This window comes from Gopherus evgoodei, chromosome 15 (genome assembly GCF_007399415.2).
Source record: "Gopherus evgoodei ecotype Sinaloan lineage chromosome 15, rGopEvg1_v1.p, whole genome shotgun sequence".
In the NCBI taxonomy this organism is placed as follows: domain Eukaryota; kingdom Metazoa; phylum Chordata; order Testudines; family Testudinidae; genus Gopherus; species Gopherus evgoodei.
In genome coordinates, this window is record NC_044336.1 from 3,392,236 (window position 1) to 3,410,492 (window position 18,257).

Here is an 18,257-nt window from a genome sequence, read left to right on the forward strand (position 1 = left end):
TGGGTTACCAAGGAAGCAGCATAATGCTCTTTCTTATGAAGGATGGATCTTTGCAGAGGAAAATGAAATTTGATTCTTGGTTTGGAATGAAAACTGAGAATTTGCATAAAATTGTGGAATGATGAAAAAATTCACAGAAAGCTTAAATCATGGGATCCTCCATTCTGCTTAACGTTATTATCCTGCTGCCCCTGAGGTGAAGGCAGGGATTTGGAGGAGTTGGTGAGTAATGAGACACTCACAATTTCCCTCTTGCAAATTGTCCCATCCTCAAGACCAGACATCCTTATCTGTACTGGGTCTGGGGCAGGCAACCCAAGGAGCATGTTCGCAGAGGCAAGGCCTCATCAGGCCATGCTAACAACCTTGGCAGTTGAGATTCCAGCTGACTCAGGTGTGCACTTCCAATCATTTAGCACTTTTTGTTATTTTTAAACTACCCTCCACAAACCCAGCAAGTAGAATCTGCCTCATGGTGGCCTAGGCACATGCCTACTCTGGAAGATTTTTTGTGCAACTGCGATTGAGTTATTAGTAGAGCTAAGCAAAGTCTTCAGTAGAGTTGCTAGAATTTTTTTCATTTTAATGAAAAATAGTCTTTTTTCTAAACAAATTATTTCACAGATACCTTTCAAAATAGCTTTTCATTGAAACTGAAAATTTCAAAATTTTGAATTTCAAACTGTTTCACTCCATCCTATCCATTTTCTTCCCTTTTTCCCTTTTGCAAAATGATTGTGATCGAATGAATGATGTTTCATTTGTCCTTTGTTTTCTTTTTCCTTTTCCCACTAGGTAACCTTTCAAAATGTTCTCAACGTTGGAAAAGTTGCACAATAGCAAAAGGGTAAAGGAGCTCTGTAACTTTGCATTCTAGAACTTTTCCAAGGTTGAGAAGATTTTGAAAAGTTACGGAGTAGCTGAAGAAATTTGCAATGAGATGAGAGCTGTTTTGGGGAGAGATGAAAAAAAATGCATGTACCTAGCACATATGGTTTTCATCTGCACGAGTCAGTGATTGCTGATTTAGGCACTGGTCCCTAACTGGCATATACATAAAACAGCAACATTTCTCCACTTTCAGCAAAAATTTAATTGCAAAATGCTGTAGAATTCTTATATTGCTCAGTTTTCTTATTTATTAAATCCTCCATATAATGTACTATGAAATATGAACCTAAACACTGACAAATAAACTATGCTTATCAAATGTACTTATATATATTATTCTTTTATGATTTTTTATTGTTTCTTTGCTTACTCTTTCAATAATTAGTTCCTCAGATATAAGCATGAATTATCAAGCTTCTGTTGATACTTAAACCTTGTTCTCCTGTACAACTTCATAATTTTTTATATCCACTAGTTAGCATGGGTGGCACGTGAGCCTCCCATTTGGGGAGGCTAGCCCCTGGCTCCATCCCAGCCACCCCGAGTCCCACCACATCACCCGGCCCAGGCCACCGGTCACCCCGTCGTGGCCAGCCCGCCCTGAGTCCCAGGCTGCTTCAGGGAAGAGGAGCAGCCTGGGCTGGGGCCAGGGGAGAAGAGTGAGAGGCAGGAAGGAGCCTTGGGGCTGAGCATGGGCAGGGCCATGCCTGCCTGTTTGGGGAGGCTTAGCCTCCCTGAACCTATGATACCTGCCACACACTCTATGCTAGTTAGTACAATTCCCACCTCGTTAGCAGGTAACTATCTTCCCTCCTCCAACTGATACTTACAGACTCCTCAGCTTGTCTCTTGTAAGATTTCACTTTCAGTTGTAGTTTATCAACCAGATCCTGAAGCCTGAGAATATTCTTCCGGTCTTCCTCAGACTGAAAGCAGTTAATAAAGCAGGAAAGAGGTGAGTTCATTTGCCCATATGATAAAATAAAATTATCCCCTGCAGGTTTACATGAAAAAAGGATGTGACAGCACAAAGGGCCTCCCTCCTTACCTGATAGGTCAGTTCCTTTACTCTTCTCTCATACTTGCGAACACCCTTGATAGCATCAGCGCTGCGTTTCTGCTCATTGTCAACCTCACCTTCCAACTCACGCACCTGAAATGAGAAATGGATTGTTGCGTTTCACTGTGAGTGGACATAGGAAATGCTCCTAAATGCACAAATATGAGGAATACGCACTCTGGCCTCCAGTTTCTGGATTTGCTTCTTGCCACCCTTCAGTGCTAGCTGCTCTGCCTCATCCAGACGGAGCTGCAGGTCCTTCACCGTCTGGTCCAGGTTTTTCTTCATCCTCTCCAGGTGGGCGCTGGTGTCCTGCTCCTTCTTCAGCTCCTCCGCCATCATGGCCGCCTAGTGAGTAAAGAAAGGAAACTGATCCAGAAAACCAGCCATTTCAGGTGCAAACATGACCATGTTCTCCAAAGAAAGGTGAGTTCAACTCACATCAGTGATTGCCTTCTTGGCCTTCTCTTCTGCGTTACGTGCTTCCTGAATTGTCTCTTCCATTTCACTCTGGATTTGGGAAATGTCTGTTTCCAACTTCTTCTTCGTGTTGATCAGGCTGGTGTTCTGTTTAACAATAGACAAGACGTTTTTACAGTTAGTCCCAAAATATTGACTCTGGAAAATGAACTGAATATTTGTATTTAATGTACAGGTTGCTATTAACATTGTTCTGCAGCAGAACTCTCCTTTAAATGTATCATTGCTGCAGAACACTGACAGCTAGTTAGTGATGTGCTGTGAATATTTTAAGGGCTCTCACTAACATTACCCCCATAGTCTGTGACAAACCCTGTTTGCCAATTGTTGTAAATCTGGTCCATTCCAAAACAAAATAATCACTGTGTAGAAATACTTCCTGAATCCCAGGGGATGGCAGAGATTACTTAAGTATCCAATGACTGAAACTGTATAGGAGGCAGGAAAGCCACTTCCAGAGCCTCTGAGACACTTGCCCTGCTCCATCACATCACTGCAATTATAATCTTCATCATCCCTGTGTCATATTCAACATAGCAACATGAAGAAAACCAAGGATGGCCTTGCAGCTTCTAGCTTTCTGTTTAACAAAAGTCCATCCTATTGACATTATCATAAAGTCCATTTCAGGAACAAAAATCTTCTAAACATTCCCTAGCACAGCTCTTTGGAGCAGGGTACGTACATAGCAATCTCCTGCGTAGGGGTTTGTGGATATTGTCATCTATAAGATGGATAAAAAGCTGGCTAGAGTGTCGGGCTCAACGGGCAGTGATCAATGGCTCCATGTCTAGTTGGCAGCAGGTATCAAGCAGAGTGCCCCAAGGGTTGGTTCTGGGGCCGGTTTTGTTCAATATCTTCATTAATGATCTGAAGGATGGTGTGGTCAGCATCCTGAACAAGTTTGCAGATGACACCAAACTGGGAGGAGTGGTCAATAGGCTGGAGGGTAGGGACAGGATACACAGGGACCTACACAAATTAGAGGATTGGGCCAAAAGAAATCTGATGTGATTCAATGAGGACAAGTGCAGGGTCCTGCACTTAGGATGGAAGAATCCCATGCACTGCTACAGACTAGGGACTGAGTGGCTAGGCAGCAGTTCTTCAGAAAAGGACCTAGGGGTTACGGTGGATGAGAAGCTGGATATTAGTCAACAGTGTGCCCTTGTTGTCAAAAAGCCTAACGGCATTTTGAGCTGTATAAGTAGGAGCATTGCCAGCAGATTGAGGGACATGATCATTCCCCTCTATTCGGCATTGATGAGGCCACATCTGGAGTATTGTGTCCAGTTTTGGGCCCCATACTACATGAAGGATGTGGAAAAATTGGAAAAAGTCCAGCAGAAGGCAAGAAAAATGATTAGGGCGCTGGAGCACATGATTTATGAGGAGACGCTGAGGGAACTGGAATTGTTTAATCTGCAGAAGAGAAGAAGGGGTGGAGGGGATTTGATAGCTGCTTTCCACTACCTGAAAGGGGGTCCCAAAGACGATGGCTCTAGACTGTTCTCAGTGGAAGCAGATGACAGAACAAGGAGTAATGGTCTCAAGTTGCAGTGGGAGAGGTCTAGATTGGATATGAGGAAACACAATTTCACTGGGAGGGTGGTGAAGCACTGGAATGGGTTACCTAGGGAGGTGGTAGAATCTCCATCCTTAGAGGTTTTTAAGGTCAGGCTTGCCAGGCCCTGGCTGGGATGATTTAGTTGGGGTTGGTCCTGCTTTGGATTAGATGCCCTCCTAGGAACCTTCCAACCCTGATAGTCTATGATTCTATGATTTCTTTTCACACTAGACCATGACCTGGGTGTGCAGGAGCTGCACTCGTTCACTTGCATCCAGAAGCTCCTGTTCAGCCACTTTCCTGGCCCTCTCTGTCTGTTCCAGAGCTGACCTCAGCTCCTCAATTTCAGCCAGCATCAGGTTAGCTCTGCGCTCAACCATGGCCACCTGCTCCTTCAGGTCTTCTTGGCTTCGGAGAGCATCATCCAAGTGTATCTGGGTGTCCTGTAAAACAAGTGAGAGAAATTACCTGGAGGCGCAGACTCCTTGGCATGCTGAAAAGACCAGTTGAGCTATAGCGCTAGGTATGTGTGGCTTACTGTACCTTGAGCACTCCTTGTGTGTTTCGCAGGTTCTTCTGTGCCTCTGCAGCCAGGCGGTTGGCATGGCTCAGCTGGATCTCCATTTCATTCAGATCCCCTTCCATCTTCTTCTTTAGCCTAATGGCTTCGTTTCTGCTCCTGATCTCAGCATCCAGGGTGCTCTGCATGGACTCCACAACTCTGATATGGTTTCTCTTCAGCTGATCAATTTCTTCATCTTTCTCAGCAATCTTCCTGTCAATTTCAGACTTTACCTGGTTCAGCTCAAGTTGGATGCGGAGAATTTTGCCCTCTTCATGTTCTAGTGAAGCCTTAACAAGAGCAAGTGAAGGGTCAATAAAGGGACATAAATAGTTTTTTCCTTCCAAATAAAGTATTAAATGCTCCCACAGAGTGGAATGTAGTGCTGTGGGTAGTATGGACACTGAGCACATAGCTTCCAGCACAGCATGAGCTGTCCTCCTGTCTCTGTGAATTATCCCACTATGTTTACAATAGAATACAGCTCCAAGGTTTTCTGACTTTCTCTTTGTAAAACAGTGACTAATGGTGTGTGTACCTCAGCTTCCTCTAGAGCAGACTGGATTTCTGATTTCTCTTGCTCAATCTGCTTCTTCACTTTCTCCAGCTCATGGATGGTCTTTCCCCCCTCTGCAATCTGCTCCGTGAGGTCAGAAATCTCCTCTGTTGGATTACAGACAAATAACATAGTCAGACAAAGGGCCCAAAGAGAGAGAGGCTTCTTAGAAATGCCACCGGCACAGACAGATTCACTTTAGAGTGTTAACAAGCTTTCCAGAAGGCCCATGTTAGGAGAAGAAATCCAGGGACTTACGCTGCAAGTTTTTGTTCTCGCGCTTCAGAGTTTCAAGTTGATCCAAGGTTTCCTCATAAGAATTCTCATCTTAAACAGCTCCGTGCTGAGGAGAGCGATGACTCCTTCTGGGAAGCTTCCAGTTCTGCCTGCGTTTCCTCGTATTCTGCTTCCATTCTGCCAGAACCTGAAGAACAACAAGACCTTAGTCTAAGCAACAGCGATAACTAGAGGATGTCCATCCAACACCCACAAGGCTGAAATACCTTATCAAATTCTTCTGCTTCTTATCCAGAGCTGCACAGGCAGCATAGATCTTTCCACATCAATCATCAGGTCCTCCACTTCATTCTGCAGCCTCTGCTTTGTCTTTTCAAGAGAAGCACCATTTGGAATTCACAGCTTCGACATGTTCTTCAGCATCCCTGCAGACGCTGGGCAAGCTTCTTCCTGGAAGATTGTAATTCAGCTCCCATTTACGTGAGTAAATTTAGCTCCCATTTAGTGAGCAATATGGAAGCAAATTGTGTCACCTCTTCTGGGCAGAGACCCCTTTCTCAGTCACTCTAATCCAATTCATATACAGTACAATGTCTCTGATAATCCATCTGCCATCAGCTCACACACATTATCGACAGAATATGGGGCCTCTCTTAGTCTTTCTAAACATAATGTACATATTTGCCATTTTCCAGCTCATACCACTAAATGGATATACTGCATCTCCTCTAATCACCCTCCCCAAGCACATCCTTGGCCTCTTCCAGTCCCATCCTGAGCATATCACTGGCCTCTTCACATCTTCCCCATTAGTTCTTGGCCTCTTCCAGTCCTCCACCCCAGCACATACTTGGCATCTTCTAGTTCCTCTGTGCGCTGAATGGCGTCTGTCTCATATTTAGTTCTCCACTGGGCAACTTCGCTGTTGGCCTTGGACAGGGCACGTTGCAGCTCACCCTTGGCTTCCTGCTCCTCCTCATATTGCTCCCGGAGCAAGTCGCAGTCATGGCGAGCAGACTGCAAGGCGTGGGCCAGTGCATTCTTAGCCTGGAGATACAACAGGAATAGCACAGTGATGTAACTATATATCCTGGGAATCTTCCTGACAGTGAACTCTGAAGGCTGTGGAAAGCTATCCCAGGGAAGTGGTGCTAGATTCGATGGATGATAAACTTTATGCTGGGTTTTGATAATTACAGGTGCCTCAGGCATTAATGCACCTTGATCTCGCTTATTCTCTGTCTATGGCACAAAATAGTTTAGTCTTCAGAGGGTTGTAACACTTCAGTATAATTTTGGATGATGGGCTTAGTATGTGGTTGCTGATTTGTGTTGGGGTCCTCTGATATACAGGACAGATTAAATGATCCAGTGGTCCTTTCAGGCCTGAAACTCTGTGACTCTATGAAAGCATTCATAAATATAATGTAGGGAACAATCCTGCATTTGCAGGGGCTGGGTTAGGTGACCTACAGGACCTTTCCCCCCTCTATTCTCTAGGGTGCTATGATTTCATTTGAGGTTAAAGTATCTTGCTCACAACAAGAATCCAGCTTCACAGAAAAGGCTATTGGAAAAATCCTCACCTTTATCTCCTCCTCTAGATGCCTCTTCAGTTCCTCAATCTGTTGGGTAAATGCCTGTTTACCTCTTGAGAGCTGAGAAATCAAAGCATCTTTTTCCTCTACCTGGCGTGCAAATTCACCTAAGAAAGATTCCAGATAGATTATATTAAATGGCAATTAAGTGAACATAATAAAGTAATTTATTTTAAAACAGATTAATTTAAGAGGGTCTTCTAGAGCCTTGTCAAAGGCTTACAAAAGGGTACTGGAGCTCCAAGGGGCCTAAACATCTGTTAGTCTATAAGGTACCACAGGACTTTTTGTCGCTTTTTACAGATCCACACTAACACGGCTACCCTTCTGATAGATTAATATGATTTGTTGTGGAAGAGTGAACATGTTTTTTGTAAAGGGAAATCATGCCTCACCAATCTAGTAGAATTCTTTGAGCGCGTCAACAAGCATGTGGACAAGGGGGAGCCAGTGGATATAGTGTATTTAGATTTTCAGAAAGCCTTTGACAAGGTCCCTCACCAAAGGCTCTTAAACATAGTAAACAGTAGTGATAAGAGGGAAGGTCCTCTCATGGATTTGTTACTTGTTAAAAGATAGGGGAAAAGGGAAGGAATAAATGGTCAGTTCTCAAGATGGAGAGAGGTAAATAGTGGTGTCCCCCAGGGGTCTGTACTGAACTCAGTCCTATTCAATATATTTTAAATGATCTGGAAAAAGGGGTAAACAGTGAGGTGGCAAAATTTGCAGATGATACAAAACAGGCAGACTGCAAAGAACTACAAAGGGATCTCTTAAAACTGGGTGACTGGTAACAAAATGGCAGATGAAATTCAAAGTTAATAAATGGAAAGTAATGCACATTAGAAAACAATCCCAACTATACATAAAAAATGATGGGGTCTAAATTAGCTGTTACCACTCAAGAAAGAGCTCTTGGAGTCACTGTGGATAGTTCTCAGAAAACATCTGCTCAATGTGAACCAGCAGTCAAAAAAGCAAACAGAATGTTGGGAACCATATCTCAAAAAAGATATATTGGAAATGGAAAAGGTTCAGAAAAGGGCAACAAAAATTATTAAGGGCATGGAACGGCTGCCATATGAGGAAAGACTAATAAGACTGGGACATTTCAGCTTGGAAAAAAAGACAACTAAGGGCAGATATGATTGAAGTCTATAACATCATGACTGGTGTGAAGAAAGTAAATAAGAAAGTTGTTTACTACTCATAACACAAGAACTAGGGGTCACCAAATTAATACAGCAGGTTTAAAACAAACAAAAGGAAGTATTTTTTCACACAAAATGCACAGTCAACCTGTGGAACTCCTTGCCAGGGGATGTTGAGAAGGCCAAGACTATAACAGTGTTCAAACAATAACTAGATAAATTCATGGAGGATAGGTCCATCAGTGGCTATTAGTCAAGATTGGCAGGCAGAATAGGCTGTTTTCCAGAAGCTGGGAATGGGTGATGGGATGGATCACTTGATGATTACCTGTTCTGTTCTTTCCCTCTGGGACACCTGGCATTGGCCACTGTCAGAATAGAGGATACTGGCCTCTATAGACCTTTGGTCTGATCCAGTATAGCTGTTCTTGTGGTGGATCAGATGTTGTGCATATGATAGAAATTTCCTCCTATCCCAGCATCTCCTGTATGCACTCACAGTTGTACACATATATGTTTTACCTGATTCTGTCTGTAGACGGCTCCTTTGAGCATTGAGGTCATTGATCACTACGCTTATGCTCTTCTTCCTTTGTCTTATCTCGCTAAGCTGATCTTCCAGAGTGCGGCACATTTTCTCAAGGTTTGCCTTTGTGTGAATGGAGAGAAAAACAGAGGATTAAACACATGGGCTCTCCAGCATTCTGAGATCATTGGGATCTTTGTCATGACAAACTACATGTGGGCTTAGTTAGTAAGGAAACCTCACGCTTCATAAAACTGAATATTATGCAAATAGTAAAATAAAAATGGTATTATGTATGTGATATAGCAATAACATCAGTGAATTTTTCATCTTTATAATTAAGGACTACTACTACAAAAGTGCAAATCTGAAGGTGCAGTCTGTTTTTCTGCAGTAAACATATGTATATTGTTTCTGTACCTTGGCTTTGGAGACAGTCTCCAGATTACTAGCCAGGTCATCAATCTCCATCTTTAGTTCACTCTTCTCCTTCTCCAGCTTCTGCTTGACTCGTTGCAGGTTGTCAATTTGCTCCCCAAGCTCTGCTGTGCTGTCCGCGTGCTTCTTCCGGAGGGCGGCAGCTGTGGCTTCATGCTGCAGAGTAGCCTCTTCAAGGTCTCGGCGCATTTTCTGGAATTCTGCCTCACGCTTCTTGTTCATCTCAATCTGAACCGCTGTGGCACCACCAGCTTCTTCCAGACGCTCACTGATCTCCTCGAGTTCCCTGGAGAGATCACCCCGCTGCTTCTCTGCTTTTGCTCGAGAGGCACGTTCAGCCTCTATCTCCTCCTCCAGTTCCTCAATACGAGCCTAGAGAACAACAGAAAACACTAAAACTGTGTCTTCGTTCTGGAGTCAACACCAGTATGGCTGTTGGCAAAGTTCTGCTGGCATAACACCGTAGAATAGATGCGACCTACACTGACAACAGGGGTTCCGGTGGCAAAGGAACATCACTTCCCTGAACTGGGGTAGCTATATCCAAAGACTCATTGAGAGAAATTTGGGTCTCTGATACATCACGTTCACTAAGACCAATCCTTTCCTTTAAACTGAACTCCCTCTTGGGCTGAAGCAGATAAATTATGACTTGCCTGTAACTCTTTGATCTTCTTCTGCAACTGGATGGCCAGGACTTGCTCATCCTCTATTCTGCTTAGGAACTGACTGATTTCAAAGTCTTTCCTTTTCTCACACACAAAGAAAAAAATAGTTAGTGCCGGAACAAAATGTATCTGCAGGATACCCCCTGCAAAGCATACCTACTTCTTCAGTTTTTCCTCCAGCTGCTGTTTATCATTTTCTAAATCCATTGTGGATTCCTGGGCCAGTTTCAAATCTCCTTCAAGTTTCCTCTTAGCTCTTTCAAGATCCATGCGAATCTTCTTCTCTTGCTCCAGCGACCCTTCAAGCTAAACAGAAAAAGTCCATAAATTCTCTGCTAACAAGAGCCTAATTTCACACTGGTTTTGTTCTCTCCATATGTTATTGTGCCTACATCATCCACTTGCTGCTCCAGCTTGGTTTTAGCTTTGGTCAGTGTGTTCACTTTGTCCTCTTCTGCCTGCAGGTCATCCAGGGTCTGCTGATGGGCCTCTTGGAGGGCTTTCTTTTCCTTTGTCAGTTTAGCAATGGTCTCATCCAGGACTGCCATCTCCTCCGTGAGGTTTTTAACCTTCAGAGTTGAATAAAGATAGTTAAAGAAAATGGATACAAAACATTATTTGTGAAATGACAGTGTCATTTAAAATTTAGATTTATTAAAGTTGATGTTTTTTATCCAAGATTTTGTAAGATTCAAGCAATAAATACTGGCTGCATGGAAATGTAATATAATAAGTAGAAAGAACTGTCATGTCTGAAGTCATAGCTACTTTATCATCTTTTCTCTGAGTGAACTCAGAAAAAACTAGGAAGAGATTTTCATGAAACTATAGTAATTTACAGCTGAAAACTCCCACATCTGCCCTACTAAGGTCTGGATTTGTCCCATTTCGTCAGTTTGTTCCCTCAACAATAAGAGACCAAATACAACTTTAATGCCTGCGTTTCAAAGAGGTCACTTCTCAATTTTTAGGCACTGAAATATATGTTCAGATTTTTAAAAATATTGAGTAGTCCGGCAACGACCTTGTCTCAGTTGACAATTTAGGGTTATGAGGGCTTTAGAAATTTCTATTCCAATTGGGTGATCTGAGCAGTTTGAAAATCTGTCTGTTTACCACTGAAATATAAATTAGAATAGAGTCTACTCAGTTGGTGGCATATCATACCTCATAAGTGTATTAATGTATTTATTATTCCATACTTGGAGAGTAAATGATAAATTATTATGTATTGATCTTTTTATTAAATGAATGCAAAGTATAAACTAAATATGTAAATTAAGGAAGTGTGTGTGTGTGCGCGTGTATATAATATAAATCTCTCACACAAAAACAATGTTCAAAGAAAAGTAAGATTTCAAAGTCAAGCACTCCAAGGTTAGGAAATTCCTGAATTAAGATTGCCTGTGCAACATATCCATTATGATAGAGTTTTTAATTACGTGATTACATACAATTGTTTAACATAGGACCCCCTAGGACACTTGCTTCATTCAGTATGCAGAATAGATGGTGCACTGTCCCCTTGGCCAGCCAGTCCCAGTTCTTCCCTTCCAAGCTCTTTGTCTGATCTGTCTTTCCCTCACTCCCTTGTTCCTCCTGTCCACATTCCTCATTCTACTGGCTGCCAGTCCCAGTCTCCATCCAGGCACACATGCACAGATCTCTCTCTCTCATTCATATATATATGGCCTTTACCTTGTTTTCTGTGGCATGTTTTTCCTTTTCAACCTTGGCCAACGTTAACTCAAGGTCATCGATATCTTTCTTCAGCTCAGAACATTCATCCTCCAGTTTCCTCTTTTTGGCTGTCAGCTCAGCGTTCATCTCCTCCTCATCCTCTGCTCTTTCAGTCACCTCCTTAATTTTAGCTTCAAGCTGGATTTTGGTTTTGATCAGTTGATCACATCTTTCCTCAGCATCAGCCAAGCCTTCAGCTTCCTGTTGGGGAAATGTAGTTTTTCCATTTATTTGTGTTTTGGTGACTTTTAGCTCTATCTTATATCACACTAAATAGTGGTATTGTAATAAAGGCTGAAAATAATTATATTTCATCTCAGCACAAAATATGATTGATTTTAATTGTTTATTTTGTGTTTCGAGGATAAGTCCATCAATGGCTATTAGCAAAGATGGTCAGATTGCTACCCCATGCTCTAGGTGTCCCTAGCCCTGATTGCCAGATGCTGGGACTAGATGACAGGGTCTTGAGTCACTTGGTGAGGCCCTGTTTCTGGTCATGCCTTTGAAGTACCTAGCATTGGCCACTGTCAGAAGACTGGGATACTGGGGCTAGATGGACCATTGGTCTGAATCAGTTTAGACCATGCTTATGTTCTTATGAGATATCGATCATGAAAAATAGCACCAGATTATTTTTTAGTCTATTCATAGACAAAAATTAATGTAATAGCTACATATGAATGTGATATAATCCTAGCCCCTAAACCATTAAGGACCCAAATCCTACAAACAATTTTGCACATGTTCACCTGAAGTAGATGATATTTCCTCCTGACTTTCCTTTGCTTGTATGCAGAGGTGAAAGTAAGCCAGTACACCCTGGTATGGCATACTGGCAAGAGCCGGTGGGCCGTACCAGGGCGGATCGGCTTCTCCTGGTGGCAATTTAAAGGGCCTAGGGTGGCGATTTAAAGGGCCCAGGGCTCGGCTGCCGCTACTGCCCCTGGCCCTTTAACTTGCCGCCAGAGCCCTGCCACTGCTACCCAGGGCTCCGGCAGCAGAGAGTAGCGGTGGCAGGCAGGAGCCCCCTCCGATGGTGATTTAAAGTGCCCAGGGCTTCGCTGTGGTAGCAGCAGCTGGATCCCCAGACCCTTGAAATCACCTCTGGGGCTCCCAGCCACCTCTGCAGCTGGTAGCTCTGGGGTGATTTAAAGGGCCCCCGGGCCCTTTAAATCCTGATTTAAAAGTGCCTGGGGATTTAAAGGCCACGCCTCTTCCAGGTTGAGGCCCCACCCCCTCCTAAGGACTCCAGTGTACCGGTAAGTCCTTTAAGTTACTTTCACCCCTGCTTGTATGGTGGTTTGTTAAGCATGTGAGCAGGGTCAGAGCCTAGACGTGTACATAAACATCCTATATAATTACATATGCTGTTTTTATTTTTATCTTCTCATCATTGGTTTCTTACCCCGTTGTTGGTTGGTGTCACCTATTGTATTTGCATATGATTTGGATTTTAATGGCCTAATTTTCTAAAATGCTGAGCACTCCGGGACATTGATTACTCTCAGTAAGAAGGTCAGCTGAGAATGAGAATGAGAGCTGTTTTGAATACTGAGCATTTTTGAAAATCTGGCTTTTTATGTCAGGAGTCTTGCATTTTTTTTAACTGGTTGACCATTGTATAAATAAAAATTACAATTTTACCAATTAAAAAGAATGTAGAACTTTTTTGTGCCAGACACCTCAAAACCGGGTATGCTTTAAAATATCATACTTGACATATACAGTACGTAGTATTTGAAGATGAAAGCCTTTGTTATTGTTAAAATAATTTAATTTAGAAATAACTAAATTATAGCTACATAAAATTACTATACTTGATATATGCAGTGCTGTGGTGGCCGTGTAGCTCCTGGGATGTTAGAGAGACAAAGTTAGTGAGGCAGTATCTTTTATTGGACCAAATTCTGTTTTGGTGAGGGAGACAAGCTTTCGAGCTTAAACAGATCTCTTTAGGACCTGAAGAAAAGCTCTGTGACCAGAAGTTGGTCCTATAAAAGATATTACTTCCCTCACCTGGTTTCTCTAACACACTTGAAATAGGTAACTTCCTTTTTTAGCCACTTACTTATGTTTGATGCTCCCAATATGGAGTTCTTATGGGATAGAGGGTGGGTTTGAACTATTTTCTTAATGTTGGGCATTTTGTTTAGTACCGTTCTGATGCACCTCTTAAAGACCTTGGCCATCTCACTCATTGTGAACAAAGCAAATCATCATTTCTTGTGAAAAAAACAAACAAAACACATCCTTCTTAGCTTTCAAAATGCTACCTGTCTCCTGGTCTATAGGGTAGTATAACAAATAGATACAGCAGAAGTATAAAAATCTAGGATAGAGTCCCAAAAGTTACACCATCCAAAACAAAAATAGCTTAATTGGTCTGCATCAAGAAAATACAAAGGATTTGGCGGTCTCAAGTTCCATCCCCACAGATGACCCACTAAGTGGCATCATTATATATGCTTACATGTGTGTATGTGTATACGCCAGATAACTGGACCCATACATTTTGGATAGTCCCCAAATGCACATGCTTAAATTTGAAAATGTAACATTTAATCCTTGTATTTTAATTTGACTTGCAACATTTTCTAATGGAAGGTAACCATCTGTTTGTGCTTCTCTTGCTGGGAAAGTTGCATTTAGAAATTCAGGCTTCGTTTCCCCTGTGCAATAAAGGTTTAATGCACTGATGATACTCACAGACTGCACTTGGAGCTGCAGGTCATTTTTTCTCTTGCATCAGGGTCACCATTTTTCTTCCAGTTCTTTCCTTTTTGCCTCAGACTTAGCAAGCTCTTCCTTCGTTTTCTCAAACTCTTCCTTCATGGTGGCCATCTCCTTCTCAGCTTCAGCACTCCTCAGCAAGGGCTTGATCTTGAAGTACAGCTTCATCCAGGGCCAGTGCTTGACATTCATGAATGAGCGAACGTTGTATTGGATACAGAAGACGGACTCTCTATAATGTAATTAAAATATATGTTAAGTGTTGTGTGTGATGAATATAGATGCAATAGCACAAACACAATGAATCCCATGCAAGATGACATATTGCTACCTCCTTTCCACCATTCTTTGATACTCCACTCTCATCAGGAAGCCACGACACCTGGCTTGTGTGCGGGTCATAATCTCTGCCAGTTTATCATCTCTCATCTCCTCTAGAAGACCCAGAAGTCCTGCTTTGAAGAACACCTTGAGGAAGAGAACGTTACAGACAATCACTTTCATTCTGTACAGAATACAAATAGATGGTGCTTGAATCAAAGAGTGTCTGTACCTTGGTGTGACCAAATTTATACTGGGTCTGATCAATATCAATGGACCCAAGTAGTTTCTCAGAAGCCTTCTTGCTGTCCATGAAATGTCCCTCTGGAACAGCACTTGCATTTAAAATCCTGTATCTGTAGGAGAAAACCGAATATAAGGATGTTACTGTCACCAAAACCACCATCACCATTGACACTAATTGGCTCCTATGTTGTAACTGGAAGCCAGAAAAAGGGATGACTGGACCAGTTCTCATGTCTAGAGGCTGTCCATCTGTTTGGCTGAGGAACAATTGTAGAATAGTCTGAGAAAGCTTGTACTGCAATTATATCCTACCACATGTGTTCTCTGGAGAGAGGATCTTAGACTCCAAAGATATCAATCTCAGTGTTAACCCACAGTACAACAGAGTAAGAAAATATATGCTAAATACTTCAGTGAATATAATATTTGAAATAATTAGGAAATACAAGCTACTCAGCACAAACATAATGGGGTAGTATAGTGGAGCTCTCTGACCTCTGCTTGAAGTCTGCATAAACGATTCTGCTGGGGAATCCTTTCCTGCAAATTCTGATCCCTTCTAGCACGCCGTTACACCTTAGCTGGTGTAGTACGAGTTCATGTTCCATGGCACCTTAACAAATCAGAGCATGAATTACTACCTTATTGGGCAGCCCAGACAGAGTGGCAGAAATCTCACTAAGATTTCTGTACACTTGCACTTCTTACCGGGTGTCTTGGTTTCATTGGGAATGATGCATCGCACAAAGTGAGGATGAGTGCTTCTCAGATTGCTCATCAGCTTGTTTAAATTCTCCTGTGAGACCATAAACAAAGAAAGATTTAGGTTAACCAATTTTGCACTCCATATGCATTGATAGATCATGCACATTACTTCTGGGGAGAGGGGGATTCTGTGCCCAAAAACAAAAATTCTGCAAAATTCTGCCAATTTTATTTGTCAAAATAATGTAATATAATCACACCAGTTTTAATTATTTTAATAAGTTATTTAAACTACAATGCAGAAAAAAGTCACAATAACTATTCAGCATTTCCTAAACACATGAAAGTTAAGTTACAAACACCTGTTAACTAATACCCTGCATTCCAGTAAATGTTCATTTAAATTACATTACAGAACACCAAACAGCCAAAAAAAAGAGGCAGAATATCATTTTTAATTGCTCAGACTTTCACACATGAAAGTCGTACAGTTTTGATAATTATTGCCCTGGACCTTTGGGAAGTGCTTGCTTCTAATTGTCCTGACATTTTATTGACTGCTTGGTAAATATTTTATTTGCCCTCAAAGTATTTTTTTAATGGGTTAGTAAAATAAATCCTAAGCTGTAATCTAACCCATTGTGCCACTTTGGCACAGGAAAAAAGTGAGAAAGCACATAGATCTTCCTACCTGATTCCCTTACTATCATGTATAAGGCTTTACATCATTCTGGTAATTCAGGGGCCTTAAAACTTTTATAGGTTTTATGTTACTGGGGGAATTGACTAAGAATGGGACCAGTTAACTAACAATAGGAACATTAACAATGTTACTATATAGGCAGGCTGCTACATTTCTGCCTCAGGGAATGAAATCAATTAACCATCAATAGCAACATTAACAAAATGTGTTTTTAATTACAAAATTGATTTTCTTTAATTTAAAAACAAACAATTTTTTTGGGCAGGAGGAGGGATAGCTCAGTGGTTTGAGCATTGGCCTGCTAAACCCCAGGGTTATGAGTTCAATCCTTGAGGGGGTCGTTTGGAGATTGGTCCTGCTTTGAGCAGGGGGTTGGACTAGATGATCTCTTGAGGTCCCTTCCTACCCTTATAATCTATGATTAATGTTCAGTAACATGATACTAATATTCAATTAAATGTTTTTTTCAATTCTCATGAAGTTACAGACATGTTATTAGGCAGGCAGGCTGCTACATTTCTTCTTCAGGAACAGAGCCTTCCTCGTGCATAATAAAAAGACCTACCCCCCTCCACGCCCAATGAGCCACAGTAGCAAGTGAGAGGGACAGTCTCGCTCTCTCTCTCTAGGTGGCCAGCCCCACCCCCTGCTGGTTATCAATGTCTCTCCCAGAGACATGCATGCCCATCCCACCTTTCCCTGCAGAGATTTGCATCTCTGAAGCTGCTCCAGACATGCTGGAACAGATGTGCTGATGGGGACGAGGCGCATGTCCCCCTGCACAGTTCTTTTGCATTTTTCTGCACCGGGGGGGGGGCACAGAAATATGCAGACCATATGAATTCTGTGCTCCCACAGTGGTGCAGAATTCTGTTGGGGTAGCACACAACCAGTGTAGGTAGACTAGCTTGCAAAACATCCCAGCTGGAATCATTCTAATCTAAGTTCTCTTCTTCCTTTGGATCCTGAATATGGTCATTTAAAGTGAGGTATAAAACTGTAGAAACAGTGCTACCTAGAAGTGTGAAATGTAATGTTCCCGTCTCACAATTTTATTATGAGTCTCACTATATTTGGTGTTTTTCTTATGCCCCAGTTCCTGAATCAATTGATTTGGGGGTAATGTCAATTTTTAACTGAAAAACAAGGCGTTGAGGAGAAAAGCTGTAAAATGTGACCTAAGTGTGCACTAAAGGCTCAGAGAGCAGAGGGCAAGGAAAAAGCCAACACTGATTATTTCTTGAAATCATATTTCACTCTCTTGAGTTTTGGTGGCCCAACTCATGGCTTTTGAATGCCACAAGTTGGCAATACTGAAAATGTTCACCAAAACAGGACAGGAAACCAGTGTCAGAAAGGGCATCATATCCTGGGAGCCCTGAAGGTCCTTTGTTTTTTATGGGACATATGTGAAGGAAAACACAAAGAGCATGAGAATGGAACGGGGTAGAGCAGAGGGGGAAGTGAGACATTTCTAAGTTTTCAGGTGGTTTAAATGTAAGCAGTCTGGACCTGGGGCACATGCATGTATCCAAGTTTCCTGGTTCAAGACTTTGGCCAGCAGATGGGCCAATGTCACATGATGGTGGCCTGTGAGTGGTAATTAAGAGGAAGCCAGTTTGTACAGAGGAGTGTGACCCAGAGTCAAGAGAAGAACCTGGCAGGAGATATCTGCAGGGAGAAGAAATAGAAGCCTTGGCTGGTAAAAGCTTTAGAAAAGGCCAGACAGCTGAGGTTGGCATGGGGAAGGAATTGTAAAGTCTGTGGGGAAGATTTGTGGTGAGTTGAGTTGAAATGATGTGTTATAAACCATACCTCAAAAAGGAGATGAATTTGAATCACCTAAGTCTACATGCATTCTTCAGGGAGTAGAATCAGGGAAACTGAGGCAGCAGGCACTTAAACCAGATGAGAAGTGAACCCCATTACAGGGCCACATATAGCCCTGAATCCAGAGCTGGTGCAAGGAAGGCCTGTAACAATCTCATAGCAGCATCTCTTAGAAACTACTTTTGTTTAACATCATTGTTTATTATATCACCCAGGGGGGAGGAAGGGAAGACAGACTCTGCACT

General features: G+C 42.2%; 1 pseudogene; it reads right to left on the reverse strand.

Moving 5' to 3' along the window:
- LOC115635479 overlaps positions 1-18,257 on the reverse strand; it is a 34,409-nt pseudogene that overhangs the window by 3,011 nt on the left and 13,141 nt on the right.